The sequence below is a fragment of the Pholcus phalangioides genome, unplaced genomic scaffold, assembly GCF_987345545.1.
Source record: "Pholcus phalangioides strain wild (caught in Gottingen) unplaced genomic scaffold, Ppha-v1.0 ptg000009l_1, whole genome shotgun sequence".
In the NCBI taxonomy this organism is placed as follows: Eukaryota; Metazoa; Arthropoda; class Arachnida; order Araneae; family Pholcidae; genus Pholcus; species Pholcus phalangioides.
The window spans coordinates 4,528,560-4,546,186 of record NW_028301602.1 but is presented as its reverse complement, the minus strand read 5'-3'; the positions used below and the strand labels follow the sequence as shown (position 1 = coordinate 4,546,186).

Below are 17,627 nucleotides of genomic sequence, written 5' to 3'. Positions count from 1 at the left end.
AATAAACGCAATTTCTTTTGGTATTTTTCACTTTTTCTCAAGTTTGTAAAACTTGTTAACGGATGAGTTCTTTAAATAATGTTCAGCCAATGATTTCCTATCTCCAAATGGATATTTCCGTTTTTCCTTACATTTCCAAGCGATTTGAATATTCCGATAAACGTTATCCCAAGAACATACGGTGTTGTTATCCAAAGATACAAAAGTTTTTGAATGAAAAATTTGAATTTGTGAGGGAAAAGTTTGAGAATACGAAGATTTAAATAATAATAGTTACGTAGGTATGAAACATAACATGTGTAATATTATATATACTTTTCTTCCAAAATATTTGGTTGAATAAAACTTAAACATCTTCCGAATTTTTAATGAAGTATTTCACAAAATTTTGAAATTAAAAGATCAATTTTAATTTAAATTACTAAACAAAAACTTTAGAAGAAAACTTTCCCCGCTGAATTTTATTGAAAGCATTAAGAAATAGGCTCGATTATTTTATTTCAAAGGAATTAATGAAACATTTTTTATTTTTTCCTGAAAATCCTGATTTTTAGAGATTTATTTTAAAATTTTCGTCACTAAACACGTTTCATAAAAATACGTAAAAATGAAGATTATTCTATTTCTCCGTGTCAATTTATGCTTAGTTTTTCTAAATTAACAAAAAAACAAGTATAATTAACAACTAAACAAGTATAATTTGATAGTTTCTGTCAATTGGGAAACAAAGGAAAGAATATATATTTCTACATTCCCCTAAAAACAACGTGAAAATCAACAAATGGTTATAATATATATTTTTTAAATTTCTCTTTATTATTTTAGCAAACAATTTTTACTGAATTAACGTCTAACATTTTTCTTTGGTTAAAAAATTCTCTATACAATAAGTACATAAGTAAATATTGCGAAATTTATAATAAGAGTAAGTATTAATGTTGTATTAGACAAAAGTATAATAATGGCAGGCAAAGCACTAATAAAAACTCAAAGAAAAACACTTTTGAAATAAAAATGTGTCTAAAATTATCCTAAAATCGAAAAAGAACATGAGCTGCCAATTATTTTCTAGGTGAATACTTTTTATTCCAAGAATATTAAAATTAGAATGAAATATTAAGCTTTGCAATTTGCATAATAATAAAACGGTTATTTTTTTTATTCCATTCTTAATTGGAATATATTATGAGTTTCACTGTTGGAACACCGTAATTGAATACTCTGGGAAAAATCACAGAAAAATATTACGTACTTCTTACAAAATATTTGAAAATTGCCGACAATAAATCAAAATTGCAAAAGCCGAAAAATATTGGGAATTCGATATTTCATAGAATAGGTTTTTTCTTGGAGTAATTATGCAAATTTTTTCTTAATTGCTTCGATGCCGTAGTCCAATATAACAGGTTTTCTTTGATTTATTACGTTTTTGAATTGGTTTTTCGAGAAAAAAAAAAAATCATTCTTTTGCAGATTTCTGAAAACATTTACAAGAAATGCAAATTTTCCGACCTTGAAAGAAATTTTCTCTCGTTTCACAGCAAGAAAACAATTATTTGTTTCATCAATTTCATACATAATCATGAGATAAATTTGGTTACTTAATAAATTACCGATTATCGCAGACACGCACGTACAGCAAAATGTGCGATACCCTCTTCATTTTTCAGTTTTCTGTGAATTTTTGAAAAATCAATTGAAAACTTCTTGCCAGCAGTAAAAATGGAAAGATACTTTATTTCGCTACAAATAAGAGTGGTCAGATCTTTTTCTTCAAAAATACCATTGTTATATTAGAGCTAAATGAATAAATTCAATACGAGAAGTTTCCGATCTCTCTGGGATTTCGGTATTATTCGAAGTATGAAAATGTATTCTGAGTAAAATTTCGTTTATGTGATCATGTCTTGTATTTTTAATAAGGTTTCAGATTGATCAAACGAAACGAAATTACTGTAATTTGCAGATTCACAATGTAACACGATTTTTGTTCTTGGTTAGCAGATTATCCAATGGTTTACGATAAAAAAACACTGAATACAGCATATATTTCTGAATTGGTCATTTAGCATTGGCTGATTGGGTGACTACTACTAACACTTCACCGTAGATACACCTCGTACACATTCCTCTGCGGAATCTCTAACGAATCGGCACCTGCCGGAATGTGTGTTCTGAGTGTATGTGTGGCCTCTAACACATTTATGTTGTTGAGTAGCGTTGTTAAGTGTTCATGCTGCCATCTGTATTCCATTTTCTGAAGTAAAGATGGAAATGTTTGTATTTTCCTGTTGTGTCAGTATCGTGTTGTAGGTCTGCATTCTCTCTGCGGAGAGACTTTTTTCAAATGGACGACCGGCTTGCATTTGCACCTCGAAGCAGAAAACCAACTTCATCCGACCACCACTGTGCCGTCAACGGGGCTGATTGGGTGACTGGAATATGGAAAATGACAAAAAAGAACGTTTCGCGCGGATAATTTTAAAAACTATAACTTTTAGCATGTAAGTCAAGGAACGTCTAGATACATACAGAAAATAAAATCTGAGTTGAAATAAACTTTTAAAAAATTATATAAGGACTTTTTTTCCATCGTTATTCTTATATCTACTTTAAAAAAAGAATTCCCCTTTTTTCAGTCCCGAAAAGTATTGCCAAGATGTTTTAGATGTGTTTGTTCTCTCTTATAAAGATGCTCCAAGTCGAGAACAATCTGGTGAAGGTGCACTTTCGTGTAAGCACTAATGCTTTCTGAATTTTTCGAGATGAGCGTTGAGGACGCGATGTTTCATGTGTACTGTAATTACAGTAAAGAATGTGGATACAAAGAAATTACCGAAAAAGTAAAAAACCGATAAAGAAGCTTGGTATATGCTTAATGAGTTCTTATGTAACCGCTGGGCCAAAAACCATCCTGAGCTTCTGGAAAAACATAAAAGTCTTTCCAAAATAGAGCCTCCAATGTTTCGCCCAATGGCACATCGTATTTTCCACGTTCATCTCTAAAAAATTCAAAGAAAACATGGGTGCTTACCCAAACGAGCACCTTCACCAAAACATTCTTTACTTGGAACATTTATACAAGGGTGAACACACCGAAAATATCTTGGCACATATTATTGGAGCTAAAATATGTGAATATGAAGTGTATATGGAACAAAAATGAAAAAAAGTCTCATTATTTTTTAAATTTAAAATTTTAACTCTAATATTGTTTTCTGTGAAACGTCTAGGTACGTGCATTCTAAAAGTTTCAGTTAGTTTTTAAAATTATTATCAGTGCGGAAAGTTCTTTTTGTCATTTTCCAATCAGCCAATAGTAAATGACCAATTCACACATATCGATTCCCTCACCATTAAAGTAGGGAAGTAGGAGGAAATGGCTTCACGGCAACTTTATTAATGCTTTCAAAGGATAGATAATACAAAATACCGATGTTATTAGACACTCTCGAAAGAACAAAAACTGGTGAAGAATTAAAAATTATATCGAAGGTGATTTTGTGTGAGAAAAACGTAAAAAAAAACGTTATAGAGGGATTTATCGCAGTAAAGGATATCGTTGTATCAAGAAAAATTTAACATTAGACTAAGTGATTCCAAACACGATTCGATAAAATATCGTTTTATAGGAATTTATCTTTATATCGAGTATAGTTGTAGAGAGGTTTCACTATATTAGTCATTTTGGTTTTTGATGAGAAATTTGAGCAATGTATAGTTCCAAGGAAAAACAATGCATAGTTCAAGTTTCAGAGAAAAAAATCTCAAAAAACCGCAATTTTTGTTATTTAGGAAAGAAGGAATAAAATATGAATGAAGCGGGTCCCCCCCCCCCCCATTACATATGGTTAAATGCCCTTTGTTTACTTTTGAAAAGGCTTTGCGAAGTAACTCTAATAATAGAAATTATCATAACAAATCGAAATTCGAGAAGAAATATAAATTTAACTACGACATGTACAGGGTGTATAGGTAACAGGGCGTATAGTATTTTACTGCTGAACCGTCGATCCTAGAGACATACTTCCAATTGTACATACATCCAGTGTAGTACTGATATGTGTTATGCTTGTTGCAAGAAGTTTTGTATAGTTATTAACATAAAAATGTTAACTTTTTACACGGACACCCTGTTCTCAAGAGCCCAGTTACACAGTTGCTGCTCTGTCTGTCTTCCCTGATGCCAACAAAAAAAAAATATTTAATGTTTCTAAATGAAATATTCACTTAGATATTTGAATTCCATAAAATAACATACACCCTGTTACTTATACACCCTGTATATATAGCGTCAATGATATATATATAAAAAAAAAGGCTATAGATACAGATCAACTCTCGGTTTACGAACTTAATTCGTTCCTGAAGTCCGTTCGTAAGCCGAGTAGTTTGCGAACCGAAACCAATTTTTCTCATAACAATATATATATATCCATATATATCAATATATGGATTTAAATGAATGATAGAGAGAGAGAGAGAGAATTCATTTCCGGGCATCCAGAAGTTTCTAGTGTGATTTTTTGCAGCAGCTCCTGTGATAACGTGAAACTAATGAAAATCATTAAACTATTAAGTTACTGAAAAAATAACCACAATATCAACGAGACGAAATGAAAGCGACACCAGGACAATATGTCTGGTTTCACTAATGTCATATATAATCTCAGTTTCAAAGCCTTCATAATCTCTACCCTCAGCATAATCTAGCCACAATATCATAAAAACCAAATTCATAGTTCTGTAAAATATTTGCTGCCAAGCTTTGTAAATGATAGCAAATGCAATACGCTATTCGCAATATGCACTGTGGAATATTAAAATAATGTTTTCAAAAATCATTGAAAGCATTTAGTTTTACGCCATAAATTATCGTAAAAACATTTTTTATAAAATTATCTAATGAATAGCTTCTCTTCAAGTTTGAAATGGCCTGGCGATCCATGGACCACAGAGTGGATAATAGAAGTCGCATTTGGGGGTGTGAACGTTACACAGAATGAAATCAAATACCTCAACTAAATCTTCTCTCAAATGAAATATAAAAAAAAATAACCCCGTGACCACAAACTTCGTAAATATCCTGGTCTCGAGATTCAGTCCCATATGTTCGTAAACCGAATTATTTTTCGTTGTTCGTAAACCGAGGGTTGACTGTAATGTGTTTCAGTTACAAATGAATGGAAAAAAAATGTTTCTAATTGCGTGTTTTTTTTTTTTTTTTTTTTATGAAAGAAGTTTCATATTCTCTGGAAAACTGGTCACGAAATGAACAAATGTGATCGTAAATGAAAGATTTTTTCTAGCTATATAACTTCTGTTGAAATGAAAAACACCCTATTCCAAAAATGCATTATGTGGTATTCCATATCGAGTTCCAACTGATCGGAATCAGATTTCTCGCCTGAAGTTGGAAAAAAAAAAAACAAAGTTAAGAGAGGAATCGATAGTGGTTAAAAGCACTCTTATCGACAAACATTAATGTAAAAAAAAAAAAATAAATAAGAGAAAGTGAGGAAAATCTTGTAAAGAGGAAAAACATATAGAAAACAGGCTCACATTCCCATTTTTTCCCTCTCATTCTCCGTGGAAAATACTAAAGAAAATTTTCTCATTTCATCAAGGAAAACTCGAAGAGCTTTAACGGGGAAAAAACCCACCATCTGAAAGAATATTTGAGGACAAAATTCTTCCAAGGAATGGAGGTTATCTCAATTTTCGAAACCAATTTTCGGACGAGAGCTCGGCAAATTGATTTCCTTTTTTTTTGCCCACCCTTATACTTTCTTTGAATGGCTCACTTCATGGCTCTGCTTAATATAATTCTGGCTCTCCACTCCTTTATTGAAGTCAAACCCCCGTAATAACATCGGTGCAAAAGTCCTTACGGGTCTTATTACTTTTACATACATACGCACATGTGATACGTGTACGTGAATCCCACTACAATTCTTTGTATCATCACTTTTCGATGAATCCTGGTAATATAAGATTTATCGAATCAATCGGATTGTGTCGAAAAGGAAAACAAGTTTTTTGATGTTTTTACAGGGGTAAAAACCAGAGAGATAGATATTGTTGGTAAAATAATATTCTTAACACAAATTAAAACTAAACATTTTTCTAGGTATTTCAAATTCAAAGTTTTCATTAAATCTGATAAAAACTTTCACATTTGGAAACTCGAAATCTCATATATGAAATTTCTATATTAAATGTCATCTATACATTTTTGTATTTAAATGAAATAATACGTTTATAAGCAGTGAATTGTGGACAAATTAGCTGCTGTTTGAAAAAAAAGAGAAGACAGATTTCTTTTTACAAATTTTTATTTTTATTTCAGTAACGGTTAATGTCAGAATGCATTTAGTAAATTGAATTCCAAAACGTTTACTTATTTCACCTGCAAGCCAACTTTTGTGTTAACCCGTTAGTGACCGCTCTTCTAATTCTTCACCAAATTGCGCAATTTTTATGTATATGGTCACTGGTGTTACTTAAATGAAATGTTTGAGAAGTATTAAAAGATTGGAAATAAAGGAATGGGGGTTATCTCAGTTTTTGAAACCAATTTTCAGACAAGAGCTTGGCAAATTGATTTTTTTTTTCGATCCCTATACTCTTTTTTCCTTTGAATGGCTCACTTCATGACTCGTCTTAATATAATTTTCTCGCATTACACTCCTCTATTAAAGTCAACCCCCAGTAATAACATCGGTGAGAAGGTATGTGAAGCCTACATTTCTTTGAATCATCACTTTTCGATGAATCCTGAATCCTAATATAAGATTTATCGAATCAGTCAGATTGTGTGAAGAAGGGAAAGAAGTTTCTTGATGATTCTTCACAAATAGAAACACCGAAAATATTAATATCTTGTATTGTTAATAAAAAGATATTCATAAATAAAAATACATTTCTATGTATTTCGAATTCAGATTTTTCTCTCATTAACTTTGATAAAAATTTTCACTTTTGGAAACTCCAAATCTCATCTGTATAAATTTTTGTATTTTAATAAATACGTTTATATAACCTGCGTATTATGGACAGTTTAGCTGATGTTTGAAAAAAAGAGACGATTTCTGAGATTTTTTTTTCTAATTTCAGCAACGATTAATCTCTAAATAAAAATTAAAACATTTTATTTTTTTTTTCACTTGCGAGCAGGCTTTTGGTTTAACTCATTTGTCACCGCTCCTATAGTTATTGAGCGAATTGCGCAATTTTTATGCACGGTATATCGTCACCGGTTGCACAAATAACATATTTTTGAGAAGTATCAAAAATCTGTCATAAATTTTGTAAGTTTTTCTTTTTAATTAATGCTACTTTCCAAAAATGAACGTTTTCTTACCACTATTCAATTAAGTTGATCGATTGAAATGAATAGTAATTATGATCATGAGAAACCTCATTTAATATATGACAAAAAAAATTAAAAATAAAAACACAAGCATTTTCTAATAAAATGAAAAAAAAAACACATGGCTGAATTAAAAATTGTTTCGTTTTCATAAATGACACACGATGGTACAAACAACCTCAGGGTTGCACTGAGCTTCACTGGCATGTGAAGGGTGGTGTCTGTGATAAATCCCAGATTTATCTTTTTCTTCCGTGGTTTTATAAATTTCACTGATCCGCATTATAATTACCAGAGTAGAAATAATCAAACCACCCGTGAAATGCAAAGTTTTATCTCTTCCTTAGCGTTCTCCTAAAGTCATTCTTCCGCTTTTCCGAGTCTTATTACGTAATGGACTGCAGTATGCCGTAAGGTTTTGGGGACCATACCTACAGAAGGACATAGACCTACAGCGTAGACTTGATTGAGGGGCTGCAGGAAAGAGCTACGCGTGTCCTTGTTGGCATACGGAGATTAAAATATGAAGAGAGACTTTATTTTTTTTTAATATGTTAACATTCAATGCACGCAGGTGTCGGAGGGATCGAAGTGTTCAAAATTTTAAACAGGACGGATAGGATGGACCATGAGTTACTTGGAGAAGGGACACCAGTATCGCATGGTAAAGGGCGATTCTAGGTTATGGTGTCTCAGGGAATTTTTCCTTAATAGGGTTCTTAATAAAAGGAATAGCTTATCCCCCGGGTTAGAAAATTGTAACACACAGTTCACACGTTTAAGAAGAAGTATGATAAACATGGTGGGGTGAATCGAGAAGCTGTACATACTTAGATAAGATAACCAAAATCCCTTTTTCATGGGCAGTGTATTATATTATAGTATTAATTAAGTATTAGGTTTTTTTTCTCGGGATATATGTTTTTAATGCGTTGCTGTATTTTGGTTATAACTTATTGACATCCATATTTTTGCCTTTCGGCGGCACCTTTTTCAGCCACCTCGTTGGAAAATTTGCCTATTGTAGCATTTGTGTTTGTATCTTGTTTTAAAGAAGACTTTTTTCCGACTTTCTGTAAGTGATAGTGCCTTCTCCATACAACTCCGAGAACAATAATTCGAGGAAGAGACAAATACAAATACAACACGACAACAGGCAAAATGTCCAATGAAGTGGCGGAGAAAAAGATGCCCATAACAAATATGGATGTCATATATTTCAAAAATACAGCAACCCAATTAAAAATGCAATTAACACAAATTATAAACACTATATACACATGATAAAATATTATACAATGCCCATAAAGAATACTTAAGGTTGTCCTATTCTAAGAATGGATAGCTTCTTGATTTACCCCAACATGTTTATCGTATTTCTTTTTAAACGTGTCAATTGTGTTACAATTTACTACCTCCGGGGGTAAGCTATTCCATTTATTAACAACCCTATTAGAGAAAAATTCCCTACGACACCATAACGTAGAATTTGTCCCTCACCAATCGATACTGGTGTCCCCTTGTAAAAGCAGTCGATTGGCGGTGTACTAAAAGTTCATGGTCCATCCTATCCATCTCATTGAAAATTTTGAACACAAAATTTTGAGACGTACTCTGTGTTTTCCCATTATATATGGTGTAGTCATATTCCTAGAGTAGGCCGTATCTCAAAGGGAATGGAAAAAAATATACTTCGACACACCGTCTTTCTTCTTATGCCATCAAAACGTGAACGAAAAATTGATTCTGCCCACAATAACCTGATCTGACAGGTTGAGATTGGTGTCGGAAAATATGTTTTGCGGAGAAGAGGAATTCACGAAGTTCTTTGAGCTCGTCATTGCTGAAATAAGTGGGTTTTAAGGATGCAAAGATATCTCGCAATTGGCGAAATACAAAGCATCTACGTTGCTAGGCGAGATATCTCATATATGCCACTGCAGAAGGTTAAGAACCACTGATTTAAATCACAGCCGAGCGTAAAAGGAAAAAAAAAGTGATGTTTATCTGAAGTTATTCGAGTTATCTGAAATCTATATCACCATCAATTATATTTCCCTAATAAAAACAGAAAAAGAAGTTACTCTCGTCGAATGGAATCTCAAAACAAATCAAGGAGTCATTACTTTTTATCTTGGTATTACTAAAGTATCTGCATGAATCGGAACGAAATTTATTGATTTTTGATGCAAGGCATTAACAATTCAAACTTTTGAAAATTACGTCCTTCCCACTTGATTGAACAAGAAAAATATTTCTAATCTTCAATTCATTCAGATGTAAAACAATGGAAAAAAGAAAATGCGTAAAACTAAAAAAATCGTGCATTCATTTTGTTAATATGTAGATTATGGAAAAAAATCAGACAAATTGATTATCCGATCCGGAAATTGAGAAAATAATAATACCTATGAGTAAGAATTTCCATCACGGCTGTTTGATTGCAATTTCTCAAAATTTCCTTGAGAAATTATCTGAAAAATAGTTTGCAATTTATTCAGAGGAAATTAGTTATTAAAATACTTTTTAAGCATAAAAGTTATATAAATAATAAAGAATTTTCACGCATTCCAATTCCCTTCGCAAAAAAGTCATTTCTTGCCAAAGAGAAATTATTTATTTCTTGAAAAGTAATTTATATTTGATTTTTTTTTCTGTTTGCATAAACACATGCAAAAACAGGGGGAAAAATATAAATAATTCTAATGGAAAAAAAATCAAGAGAGGTATAAATGCATTAAATATTTTGAAATTTTCCATAAAAAATGTAATGCAGTAATGAGAAAAAAATATATATGCCCGTCTACGTAAAAACATGCGAAATTTAATTAAATAAAGTTCATGTGAATGGGATAATTGAATCTCTTACACTTGGATCGTTTTGTTTTTGTAAATATCGTGTTTCAATGCTATTGTATTTCCAAGTAATTTCGTGTTTTTCTGTAATTGTTAGATAAAAAAAATAATTTAAAGGATATCATGAGTGAAAGAAAATGCTAAAAGAAGTGTGAAAATGAAATTTTATTAAGTTCTGTTTAATTAAATCCAGTAGAAAGTACGGCTTTTTCTCCGAAAAAAGATAAAAAACAACTAACTTTATGGACCTTTTCTGAATGTATTTATTTAATTATAATTTTTTTATAATTTTTTAAACATGCTGATTTATTATTTTAATTGTCGGTTATAAATATAATGATAATACATATTAATTTACTCAGTTTTTCCCCCTCGATAGTTTTCATACAATTTCAATTAATAATGTTCTGCATATTTTGTGTGTAGTTGCAACGGATGGGAATAGCCGTCAGGTGATTATAATGATGTTAATTTCGTATTTTTATAATAAACATATGAACTTGAAATCTTATTATAAGGGGATAATAAGACCAATATTTCTTCATTTTTTTACTCTAAAATCCTAAATTGATTAGTTGAGACATCGATTTTCTCAGCAAATGGGGGTGACATTTTAGGTTAGGAAGTGATAACGGCTGTGTTACCAGAGTTCCTTTGAAATATGATTTTATCAAAATCAATGATAATTTTATAAATTCCTCCAACCACTAAAATGACTGCTCTGATGCAAATATAAAACATCAATTCACAGTGCGGTAAAGTTTAAAACAAAGTATTATATGTCTACATTAAGTTTATTATAAGTTCAAGCTTTGGTGTAAACCAGCGTCTCTAAACATATGGTCCGCAGGCAAGACTTGATATAAAATTATTCATCCGTTTTAATTGATTTTGTAGAAATATTTATATGCGTTCCAATAAAATTATATCATTATACTTGTTCACTACACATAATCGAGGAAAAAAGAATTTAGATCCTAAATACGGGATATCATTGAATTTCGCTAAAAATTGAAATTTATTGCTTTAAATGCAATTTGCTAATTAGTAATACAATTGCCGAAGGTGTGCAATTAAATAATTGGTACAAATCGCATTGTAAACAAAAATTTGTTTCACGAAAAAAAAAAGTATGCAAATTACCTGATGGCCTGATTTCATTGAGAAAAATTCGGTAAACTGGGATCTTAAATAATAATTCGTAAATTACTGGACATCGCCAGTTGCCATCGAAAATCTTGTCAGAAGTAGGCACAACCTCTATGTGTGAGATGAATATTTATAATTTTTGCCGTAATTATCTTATAATGTAGTTTATATTATGAAAACGGTGCGCGTGTATATTCATGACTTTAGTAAATATTACTAATTCAAATAGGTACCGTTGGAAAAAACGGGAAAATGTATGAAAAAAATTGGAACAACGAAAATTACAGGAATGCCCCTTAATAAGGGACACAAGTGGGCCCGTCAAGTTGTTTTCAGATTTTCGCATTTTACTGGTCCTTGTTTTCAGAAAAGAGAGAAATACTGGTATAAACGATACATATTAGTCACACGTATTTGTTCATTTATTATTGCGCATATTGTGCAGGATGCTTCATACATTCGTAAATAGTTCAAAAATTCATTAACAATGACGGAATCAGTATATTTAAATACGATTTACGAAAAAGTTATTCGCACAAGGGGGGGGGGGGATTTTTTTTGGTACAGAAAAGAAATTTGGTGCGGAAAAAAAGGCAAATCAGAGTCCTATAAAATGCAGCGGGTACATTAACAGTTCATTTCTGAATTTTCCTGCTACTGGTATTTACATAAGGTTTTATTGAGATGTTGATATTCCTGAGAGAATGTAGCCCTATTGATGAAGCTGCTTTACCTCAGTCATGAATCATCGGCTGAAGCTTTACAAACGTTTCAGACCCAGAGGAGATTCAAGAAAGGGTTAGGTGAGGATTTCTGTGATTATTTTTCTTACAGTGTGCTCTATCGACAAAAAAATTATTCTTTTTCTTTCCCAAAAAAATAATAATAAAGTATTCCTTCGTGGGAACAACTTTTTCGAAAACCGTATTCAAATTTACTAATTCCTTCAATTTTTATGAATTCTTGAACTATTCACAAATTTATGAGACTTCCTGTATATGGGAAAAAAAATTATGTTAACACAAATTCATATCCGTCAAGATTACTTTGGAATCGTTTACGATTCGTTATTATGAGCGAAAAGATTTTTGCCGAAAAAAACCATAAATAGAAAATCAGCGCGAGAAAACCTTGAACCACAATTACTAAAAATTATTCTCAACTTTTATCTCTACTACATTAACTGTATGAAGATTTTCGTTCTTAACATTAAGATTGTTAAACAAAAATTATAACCAAAAAGAGAAAAACAACATAGAAAGTTGTTTGATCAAGACTGCTTAGTAAATATATCTTATGATCTAAAAATCTCATTTCTATTTACGCAGATTTAAGAAGGAAAAGCACAACTTCCCCTTTCATTATTTTCCTGATCAATATCCTGGAACAAAAGAAAGAGCTTTTCGTTTCCTTATTTTTCTCGTGTGTCTGTGTTTACGGAAATCAGTTCCTTTTATTTTCTCGAAGGTGTTTCCAGGGAACAACATCCGAATCGATTAACTGAATTTACTTTCGTTATTTTCCACCAAGAAATCTCATCTCCGCACACGGTTTTTTAGTTCGTGAGGAAAACGTTCCCTCTAATTCCATAACAGATCATATCATTTTATTCGAGAGGTTAATTTCATTACTTTCACTTGCAATAAAAATTTGCCGCAGTGTTTTTAAAAACAATCGTAAATTTTTCATCAAGTAATTCGTTAACCTTGTTCTTGATTATTTTTAGTGAAAATATGTTCTTTTTTTGTTTCTTCTCAACGTTTCAAGTTTAGTGAGCTATATTTAGTAATTATAATCTCTGCATTCTTCTGATAAATCGTAATAAATGCTCAATCCTACCAAGCATCGTGTAAAAGTTTTTAATATTTTTCAAAAATAGTTGAGTATCGTTTATCTTGCAACAAAAAAAGATGATGTACCTTGTAACAGTATAAAACTGGAAAATTTCCTAGTCTATTTTTGAATACTCAACTTATTCTAATTTTCAATACTTCTTTTTTTTTGCTTCTAAATGTAATTTATATTTTAAATTTTATAGTTTACCCTTTTTTCTTATAAAAACTTCAGTTATGTCTATTTATTCTCTTCCATTCACTTTTGGTTATTCCCTAATCAAACTTGTTTAAAAAAAACAAAGTTCACAGTGTACGATACTCCCAGCATAAGCTTTTACAAACTGAATTTCCACAGGAGGAGAGGTGAAAAAATATTTTATTGTTTAACAGTTACAGATACAGAAAATGTGGACATCACGGATATTGTGTCTCTAATGCAATCACCTAGCATAAAAGGAACTGACAGAACTAAATATTTAGAAACATAATTTTCCTCCCTGCAAGTCCAATGAAGAATAATTATTCATTGTATTTATATATATTACTACCTCCATTACTGTTACTTTTTTGTTTATACATGTTGTTATTAATGGTCACTGGGCCCATAATTTGTTAGATGGGTTTAAAAAGGCTACTTGTTTAATTTAGTAAGTGGTCCATTAATGATAGATTTACGGAAGATGGGGGCGGCAAATCGTCTGCTTTAAAAGGCGGTGACTCAGTTAAAAACTACTTCTTCTGGTAGTTTTATTATAAGACAACCATAAGTATTCTTCATGGGCATTGTATAATATTTTATCATGTGTATATATTGTTTAAAATTTTTGTTAATTGCATTTTTAATTGGGTTTCTATATTTTTGAAATATATGACATCCATATTTGTTATGGGCATCTTTTTCTCAGCCACCTCGTTGGACATTTTGCCTGTTGTGGCGTTGTATTTGTATTTGTATTTGTATAATCATATTTTTGTCATCATTTTAATATTTTATGCTTCAATATATGCTTTATTATTTAAAAAGTTTACAATATTATATTACTTTTTCTGTTTATTTTTATGTTTGTAATTTTACTATGTTCAAGGTACAACAGTGCATGCATGCTTCAAGGTACCAGGCCCCTTGTTGTACCTTGGAACATTTTTGCTTTTTCAAAAACCCATATTTCATGATTACAGTACAAAAAAATGGTAAATAAAACTTTTATATAATAATACAATATAAAGATACTAAAAATGAATTTAGTGAAATTTTACTAAAAAATGTTTTTTGGCTGAGGAAACAGTTTGAAAAATAATGTGCCAAGTTATAACAGTCTCCCTATTCAACAGCGTTTGTAATTTTCCACCTTTGTTTTTCTCGTTGTTGCCAATTTATGCACTAATCCTGGTGCTGTGGCCTATACGAATAAAAAATATATGGAACAACATCCCAGTCAATAAACTAAATTTACTTTCGTTATTTATGACCAAGAAATCTCTTCTCCACCTGAGGTTTTTTTAGTTCGTGAAGAAAACTTTCCATCTGATTCCATAAATAGGCCATATCATCCTTATTCGAGAGGTTAATTTCATTACAATAAGAATTTGGCGCAGTATTTTCAAAAACAACCGTAAATTTATCATCAAGTAATTCGTTAACCTTCTTCTTGATTACTTTTAGAGAAAATCGGTGGTATGTTGAAGCGATATAAAAATTTATAAGAAAATACTCGAGCGGGATATTTCTCTTTTTGCGGAAGTTGCTTTCGATAACGATATTTCCCCCAAAGTCACTCCGATAACAATGCCGACGTTTTTACCGGAATTGATATGTTTCACTTATTTTCTATTCTTTCATGAAAGATATTTATTTACTTTTCTCTTCGGATCCTTTTTTTCCCCCACAGTGAATACAAAATAAAAAATTGATGCAATCCGTTCACGAAAAAGAGAAAAACGCGAAATGTATCCGAATGAGATTATGGGGTTTCAATTTTGTTTTTTCTTTCAACTTGTGGAGATATTTTTCTTCATCTTATCAAATTTCTTTCATAAGTTAGACAAAAACTGAGAAAGGTATTTCTATCAGAAATGTATTGATATATATATATTGTGACTAGAATATGGTTGACTCGGTTTTTCAAGAAATTTTCTTTATAAATTTCCAGTGGATTCAAATCTAAATCTCCTCTTGAAATGTTATTCTCTCGGAAATTTTTCATTGGAATTTTTTTTTTTTTTTTTTTTGGTTTTATTATTTTGAAGTAACTTTTTCATTTTCGGTTGAGTTTTGAGTTGAAGTAATTGAAGACAGCATAATTTTCCACTATTTGACATGGATATGCTCTTTTTCTTTAAAACAAGATATTTATGTATACATAACGATCAAGCTTATACGCATTATTTTATTATTTATTATTACTTTTCCAGTGTAAGTGCATTTCATGCCTTTTGGGTTATTGTAAATAAGATGGGATAAAATTGGGATTTGAATGCAATATAGTTACGTGTGCGTGTTGTTTTAAGATTTCGCTGGTATTTTGTGTATCTACGGATAAAGAAAAATGCAATCAATCTGCTTTCGAAAATTTACTTTGTGAACTTTGGTATAAATCGGAAGAAATCCTATACTGATGTCCAGTATCAGTGTTATTCTTAAACTTCTCCCCATCGACTTCTCTTAGTTCAGCTTGTTCATTTATATAGTTGTTATGATTATGTAAGAGTTATATAACATATAAGGATTCAGCAAATATTTGATTTTGCAGCCTCAACATCAATGAATTTCCTTCCGTCTCCCCAACATCAAAACTCGGAGAAAAATTGCTCTAAATTTGAATGAAGGGCAAAATGAGTAACACTTTTTCAGATGCATTTTACCTTTGTGAACAATTTACTATGGCTCAAATTAATTTGTGGTTGTATATATTCTGCCCAGATTGATCAATGAATTGACGGGTTCTGGTCGTTTGATCTTTATCACACAAACATTCATGGCAATTCATTCTACTTTGTTGTTTTAAATTTGTCACAGACTATGTTAAATTTTAAATCAAATCAGCCCGATGTGCTTCATTTCGGGAAAAGCATCAAAATGAACTTTGGAAAATATTTTTTCAATATCCACAGGCAAATTTTATGAGATCGATGACACTGTCGGAACTTATATGCAGAAAAGTTTGGATATGGAAAATTAAACTGGGATCATGTTAATTATTAATCGCTGTGGATCGATAACTCATGAATGAAAAAATGTATCGTATGATATCAATATCATGTTTTCAAGACTGATTCATAGATATGCGGGATAAGGCAATGGTATAGAGATCTTGATCAATAATCAATGACAAAATGTGTCGGAGTATGCCAAATGCTCATCTTAGTCTTCGACATCAAATACCAAATTAAGCCGAGTGTGGCATTTACCCCGTAATGGCGCAACAAGTGCTATTGACTTAGGGCGTGGTAAAAAAACTGTGGGTGTGTGTTATAGTCAGTCATAGAGTTACTTTACACACAGTACTCGCATAATAGCTCATCCGTCAGGTATACGAAATTAATTTTCATATACACGTCAAATATCAAGCTCATCCAATCGCAATAATTCACTTTATGTATATGTTGCTGCCAAAGCCCGAAGTTGGGCACTTCGTAAACTGGCCGGATCAACTGGGCCGGCCAAGATACGAAATTCGGGCTTTCGCCAGGCCCCTATATGTCGATTCCTATATATCCCTATACATGGATCACTAAGATCGATATACGGCAGTAACATATACATACAACTGCTATGTAAGCTATTTTCAAGGCTTTTCTTATAACATACCCTTCTCAAATCATCAAGGGGGTATGTTAAAAGATAACTCAACTATAAATAATTGAAAAAATATATATTTGCACACGTCAGAGAATACAGTTCTGTCTTCAATAAAGAAACGTTTTCCAGTTTTATTCTTTGTTAACAAAAATCGAAAACTTGCAGCCTTGGACATTAGTATTTATCATAAAAAAATGCAAGATTCTTTACATATACTCATATCTCATTAATCATTGAGTATATACTCTGCGTATTTCAGTTATAAACGGTACCTTTTTCTCATTCATATTCTTGAAAGTTCCTAGAAACAGAAGTACAACAACAAATAAATTAAAGAGCCAAAATTACAGTGAAATGAAGCCAACAACATAATATATATGTTGATCAGGTGCACATGTTATTTCAAGTAGCATTGTAATTAAAGATGAATGATGGATCTCCATATGATAATTATGCACTCGTGGATTAATTGGTATTGTCTTGACATTCTTTTTAAGTAACGACTTCTAAATGCTTTAAGACAGCATGCGGTGATTATACTCCGTATCCAAAAGAGTAAACGCCCCTCCTTTATTTGCATATTTTAGTCATGGAATCAACTTCGAAATTATTGCCA

At 31.3% G+C, this 17,627-nt stretch overlaps 1 protein-coding gene and 1 long non-coding RNA gene across 4 annotated transcripts in view; one reads left to right on the top strand and one right to left on the bottom strand.

Moving 5' to 3' along the window:
• Positions 1 to 17,627, top strand: part of LOC149081649 (uncharacterized) — a 558,055-nt gene that overhangs the window by 220,220 nt on the left and 320,208 nt on the right. The window lies entirely within an intron of this gene.
• The window catches only part of LOC149081650 (uncharacterized), a 265,111-nt gene that overhangs the window by 163,382 nt on the left and 84,102 nt on the right, over positions 1 to 17,627 (bottom strand). The window lies entirely within an intron of this gene.